Genomic DNA, 7289 nt, shown 5'->3' with positions numbered 1-7289 from the left:
TTGTGTAAACCGGAAGTTGCAATTTTCCGTACTTTATTAATATTCAAGTAAAGAGAACCAGATATTTTTTCAAATCAGTGTAAAGTTAATATTCAAACAGTTTCGGAAGTATTATTTTTCAAACCGGAAGTAACAAATTATCGTCCTTATTTAAAAAATGTTGTATATAAACCATATATTTTTGGAATCAGCGTACAAAAAGCTTTCATTTCACGATTGAAATGACATTTTTAACATCCTTTTACTACTTTCATATTTAAATACATGTTTTTTGTTGGAAAGACCTTAAATTGTTTTCTGAACAATTGGTTTTTAATTAAATGTGTGCATCTCCTTCGTAACGAAAAAGACACCAACAAATGTCTTTTTCTAACTTGTTCGTTGCATCCTCAGAAATATTTGGCAAATTTTGATCGACGCGATTTGATGATTTTTCAAAGGAGTTCTTTATCGTTTGCCAAATAAATTTTTCGCTATGTTTTTTAAACTGATAAATTGTTAAACCTTGGAATGTTTTTATTTGAGGCCCCTAGGTTCTTACTCACAAAATAAGGTGAAGGTCTAAGGTCAAGGTCAAGTTCTCAATGTTGATTTTCCCTTGTTTTGACATTTTCTCCAACACCTTTAAAGATATATTCAAAAGAACAATTGCAAAATATTTGCGGAATTGTAATGAAGAAATGTTACATTTGGTCTAAAACAATCTAATGGTATCTATTAGGAGTTATTGCACTGAAATGTGCAATTATCAGGACTATTGATTATTTCTTCATCTTGGTTCATTATATAGTCAAAATGTTGAGTGACATATGACCTCAAATAATGAAAACCGGAAGTGACCTTGAGAAAACCGGAAGTAGCCATTTTTGCACTTTTTCCATGAAAAAAACTCGGAATCAAATTATTTTGTAATTTGAATACACAAACGTATTACTATAAACTAAAAGTCACTTTTGATAAACCGGAAATGGCCAATTATCTACTGGTTAAAAGGTAAAAGTACATAGAAGCCTTATATTTTTGGAATCACTGTGAAAGAAGCTAACATATGAGACCAGAAGCTATATTAACATAACGGAAGTAACACATTATCTCCCTTTTTTTAACTCAAAATTATATGGAAACCATTTATCTATCGAATTAGGATGAATAAAATTGCTTCTTTTCAAAATTTCTGTAATTTGGAAGGACTTTAAATTGTTCTCTGAACAATTGGTTTTTAATTGGGTCTTTCAACTTTTCTGTGGAAAGACCTATTGAATTTGTTCAGGTTATTTTTTATTTTTTTTCGCAAACTTTTGAAATTTTTGCTTCCCAATATGAAGCTTAGATATTTTATATTGTATCGTACAGTGTATGTGCTTTTAAATTTCACCGTGGTAAGACGAACAATTTTCTTTTCAAGAGTTATCTCCCTATTCACTGTTTATCAAATATATGCATCTCCTTTGTAACAAAAAAAGAGGTTGACAAAAAATAAATTCTAAAGAGTTCGTTACATGAATTGTTATAAGAATTTACTACTGTACTTTATTTTTACTCATTAAACCTTAAACCGTACAACCCTGGAAACTTTTTATTTGAGGTCCATATGTCCTATCTTATAAAACGAGGTCAAGTTTATTTTATAAAATTGCTCCTTATATCATTCTCATGATTTTTTCTATTTTGACCGAAGCGATATGAAAACTCCATATGAGAGTTATTTTTCCTTATGCATTTGATATAATTAATATGCATTTCTATCTTGTAAACTATAAAAGAGGGACGAAAGATACCAAAGGGACAGTCAAACTCATAAATCTAAAACAAACTGACAACGCCATGGCTAAAAATAAAAAAGACAAACAGAAAAACAATAGTACACACGACACAACATAGAAAACTAAAGAATAAACAACACGAACCCCACCAAACACTAGGGGTGATCTCAGGTGCTCCGAAAGGGTAAGCAGATCCTGCTCCACATGTGGCACCCGTCGTGTTGCTTAAGTGATTACAAATCCGGTAAATAGTCTAATTCGGTAGGTCATATTCATGAAAGGGAAGGGGATTGTAGTTACGACGTAAGGAACATATCCGATATCATTTGTGAAACGGTTATTCCATAACGGTCAACCAACTCGTGATGGCGTCCGTAAAATTTACGAAGGGATGATTTCAACTTCACCATTTGGAACTCTTGGTTTAATAGCTTCCTTGTGAGCAGCAAACCTCTATCAAGAATATCATGATAGGAAATGCAAGCACGGGAATATCGTATCAATTGGGAGATATATACCCCGTATGCAGGTGCTGCTGGAATGTTGCTACTTAGAAATGGAAAGTTCACAATTGGAAAGCTGAAATCATCTCTTTTGTCGTAAAGTTTTGTTTTCAACCGACCCTCATTGTCAATTTCTAGATGTAAGTCAAGATATGAAGCCGACTTAACTGTATCTGTAGTATCCTTCATCTCTAGTTCGATTGGATAGATGCGTTCCACATAGTCACCAAATTTTGAACTGTTTAGTGAAAGAACATCATCTATATAGCGGAAAGTAGAGTTAAAGGATATTGCTAACTTCTTATGTTTCTTCTTAAGAAGTTCCTGCATAAAGTCAGCCTCATAATAATAAAGAAACAAGTCGGCGAGTAGAGGGGCACAGTTTGTTCCCATTGGAATGCCGACAGTCTGTTGAAAAACACGTCCTCCGAACGTAACAAATATAAGTGATACAGACCTAAGATTTTTAGATTAGAAGTCCTTGGTCCACAAAAATGAAAATTTGGTCAAGGTCAAAGGTGAAGGTCATATTCTTTATTTTGAATGTGGCTTATATTCTCTTTTTTTCAAAAACAGTTTAAGATATCGACAAATTTTATTTACAAAATTGTTAGTTTCAACATGTCATAACACGTACATTTTGATTGCAAGAGTAAGTTGAACGTTAAAGAGAGTTTTCTCCCCTCTTGTATTTCAAAAATAAGCATATGGTGATATAACTCATTAACCAAATATAATTGAGACCTTTGGTCTCTTTGATTTGAGGTCCTTGGTTTTATTACCTTGAATTTGATGTCAAGGTCATAGATTAATTTGACGTTCTAGATTTTGACCTTCGTTTTACCTCATATGTAAGTAAGTAAGTAAAGTAAATTATTTATTATAGTGACATGTGTGTTTTACAAAATATTATATAATACAGTGAGATATGAAAACAATAATTAGAACACCCGACCCTGTGGGTCTATAAGTCACTTTAAACATAAATTTCAATGGTACGAGGAACAAAAATAAATAAAATGTTATCGAAAAGTTTCATATAATTTTTTTTTCTCTGACTGAAAGCTTGCAAAAGATATTTAGCAGTTTTTCTCGCATGTCGACATAGTAAATATCTAAACTGTTTTTCATTTGATAGTATACATAAATTGTCTATTTGTTATAAAAGTTACAGTTGATAAGGAAATGAAATTCGTTTTCCACACAGTTATCGCTACACATTTTACACAAACGGCCACATTCGTCTTCACCTACAAAACGAACAGTTTATAACCTGAGTTGAAAAATGCCACACCTGAGTTGCGCTAGTATTGATCTTTCAGTACGGTTAAGATTAAGTTCAATGTATTATTCACAGCAGTATTCAGATTTTATGAGCCTGTATGTTCGTAGTTTCGGAAAGTTTAATAAACGTTCCTGTCAATCTGCGGAGCATTTATCTTTGAGCAATGATTTACACATCAGTGAATCGCATGTGTTTTTTATAATAAAATTGCTCTCTATTCCTATAACTGACATAATGTTTTTCACTTCGGATGACCAATTGTTCATGCATTTTTCGTAGTCCCAATTGAAGACGCGTTTACATATACGAGTGTCGTCCATTGATATAAGTTTGTTCCAATACCTTATCATATTGCACCATCGTCGTTCCTTTGAGTTCAACCAACGAACTCCAACGTGTATTGCCAATGTCGGTGCAAATTTATGGACGCCAAGAAAATAACGAATTGCTCTGTTCTGGATTTGATTAAAGTAAGCAAAGTCTTTGTATCCCCAGATCGAAGAACTGTAGTCAAGCACTGGTACTACATAAGAGGTAAAAAGTTTTTCAAATCTTTTAATTCCGAAGTCTTTTAGATGATGAATCTTGGAGATAAATCCTCCTAAAGCTCTACCTCCAGCTTCTAGATAGTCTATTTGCATTATCTTTAAAGTCCTCTAGGTCGTGAAAAGTTACACCGAGGTATTTGTATGTTTCAGTTATTTGAAGTAGATTGTCACCGATTTTGAACCGGAATTCACTTCTTTTGAACACATGATTAAGCCATTAGACTTTTTGCAATAGGTTTCAAACCATTTAACCTTGGAAAAAACAACCGGGAGTGACCTTGTGTCAACTGAGTGTAGCTTTTTTTAGAAAATGACATTAATTTTGAACCATAATTTTACAACGGTATATTAAAATACATGTTTTTTTGATGAGAAAACCTGCAATTGATCTCTGAACAACTGGTTTTTGTTTATTAATATTATTTTCCTCAGCCAAATTTTGTTTTCGGGTAAATATTTGTTTCGCTAAATGACTCTTAGATGTTTCTTATATAGTATCATACAGTTTATGCGCTTTTTATTTTTACCTATTCTAAACCAAATACTTTTCTTTGTAGGAGTTATCTCCCCGAACGTCATCTCCTCCGTAACCGCAAAAAAAAAGCGAAACATTAGTTTTATAAAATTGCTCGTATAACTTTTGCATGATTTGTCCTATTTTGACAGAAGCGATATGAACAGTCCATATGAGAGTTATTTTCCCTTATGCATTTGATATAAGTGATATGCATTTCTATCTTGTAAATTGTAAGTGATAGAGACCTAGGATTTTTTGATTTGAGGTCCTTGATAAAAAAAAAAGAACATTAGGTCGAGGTCAGAGGTCAATGTCATATTTTAAGCCTCGGTCACACCTTACCGGATAGCACGAACGGACGCCTAATGGATGAAAATAAAAGTTGTCCGTTGACAAAATTGTTATCCGTTGGGAGTCCGTTGATGTACTGACCGAATAAAACGGACGTGTTACGGATGCATAACGGACACACATCGGATATGCAACGTACGAGAAACGGACACGTACCGGACAGAACGGATGTCGAACGTACATCCAACGGACGAATACCGCATAAAACGGACACCTAACGGAAGCGTGCCGGATAAAATGGATGAACAAGATATACGGAAAAATCAAAGGCGACAATAATAATACATGTAAATCGCATAAATATTCAAAATGTTTCTGTGTAACTGGTTTTGGTTTGTTCTTCAAAATTCCGTCAAAGGGCAGTGTCTGGCCTGAATAAGAACTGTTTGATTGTGAAGACGTGCCTATACTCTAAGATCGATTATGAATAATAAGAATTCATGAACCTTATTAATCTTTTTATTCAATGATTAGTCGAATGTAGTAAAAAACACGGATGGCAAACTGTTATCTGGATGATCGCTTAATCAAGTATACTAATCCTTATTCTGAAATCGTTACTTTAAGCTTTGAAAATAAGTGACATATAATATACAAATAATCTAATTTGCCATATACATGCATATATATAGATTTATAAAAAGGACTAACCAGCAAATTGAAAATGTACTGGGTCGTCTCGAACATAAGGAAAAGTAATATAATAATAACTAATAATTTATATATGCATATTATTCATATTGTTAATGTACTTTGAAAAATTCATGTGAAAATTCGCTGATGAAATCATAATTAATATATCGATGACGAAGTAAGAATGATGTTCCACGAACATCATCAATAATTACATACTTAACACAATCAATTTTATTAACAAAGAAAAACAGAGCCTGTCACTTTTCAATGTTGCATTATCAGCTAGTTTCACAAAAGTACTTTAATTGCTTTTATATTCAAATCTATCAAAGTATTTTATCAATATCATGATGAAATATTATACTAATAAAATAATGAAATTCTAGTTTCCGTAAACAATACTCTATATATACCTCAAAATTTTACTTTTTTTAAAACAAAATCAAAATATATAATATTGTCATTTTAACAGTTCTATTATATTTCAAGTTGTTAGTAAATACTATAGGGCTTGTTGACATTGCAAAATCAATATGGACAGTGCTTAGTAGGGGTTTGGAGACCGACGGCTGATGTCCCGAAAACAACATACATTGTCCCTTCGTCATAGTGTCCTTCCCCCGTTCCTGAAAATGACTTTTCGGTTTCTTACAAGAAGTTGTTCAAATTTAGTTGATTTTATTTATACACTGTCATTGCTATATTTTGTTTTGTTTTCATGGGGTCAGACTTAATTTCTTTATATCCAATTTCCGGAACAAAGTTTTGCACCTTTTTCAAGTTTTTTCGTACTTTAGATTTTTTTGTATCTCATCTATGACCATACATAAGGGAGGTTTTGAATCAAAACAGGAAGAAATAATCCACTGCATTTCCCTTAGAGACAAAGTTTATCCATATCGTCATCCTTTAGTTACACCATTTACAACACCTCAAATTAAAATTAAATTATCAAGCCATAACATTTGAGAGAAAGAGCAGAAAATTTAATCGCGTGATTGGTGAATACAGAATTCAAGTGGAATGCCAAATTGGTGAATTAAAAATATCCAAAGTATTCAGTACATTACGGAGGCACACAAGGCCAAAACTAACAGACATTGTGAAAACATGTGCCGCCTTTGTCAACAGACATAAAACATTGTTTAATTAAATATCAAATACAATTAAACATGCTTTGTTCTTTTCATTTTCCAAATTCCACCAGGACAGATAGAAGCTCAACGTCTAAAAAGATGAAATGTGACTTAAAGCCCATTATTTTCTTAATAAATTAAAAAAAAATCCATGTTATTTGAACTCTGTAGGAAAGCAATAAAATCAATAATGATTTCATTTTTATTTAAGTTTGAGACGACCCCTCACATTTTACCTGTCGTATTCGTTCTCAACTGTAGTGTCGAGCGATGTTGAAAAGGTCTATTATAACGTTACTATTGCATAAAGAAAACATTGGAAAATAAAAAGAAAGTAATAACGTATTAAAAATATAATTTTTTTCCGCATTGGATCTAATCTAGACGATTTTTTTTTTGAATTGATTAAAAAAAAGAAGATATGGTATGATTGCAAATGATACAATTCTCTACACGAGACTAAAATGACAACTATAGGTCAACTTCGACTTCCAACAATAAGCAAAGCCAATACCGCATACTCAGCTATAAAAGGTCCTGAAATGACCAT

This window comes from Mytilus edulis, chromosome 14 (assembly GCF_963676685.1).
Source record: "Mytilus edulis chromosome 14, xbMytEdul2.2, whole genome shotgun sequence".
NCBI lineage: Eukaryota > Metazoa > Mollusca > Bivalvia > Mytilida > Mytilidae > Mytilus > Mytilus edulis.
This window is presented reverse-complemented; position numbering follows the sequence as displayed.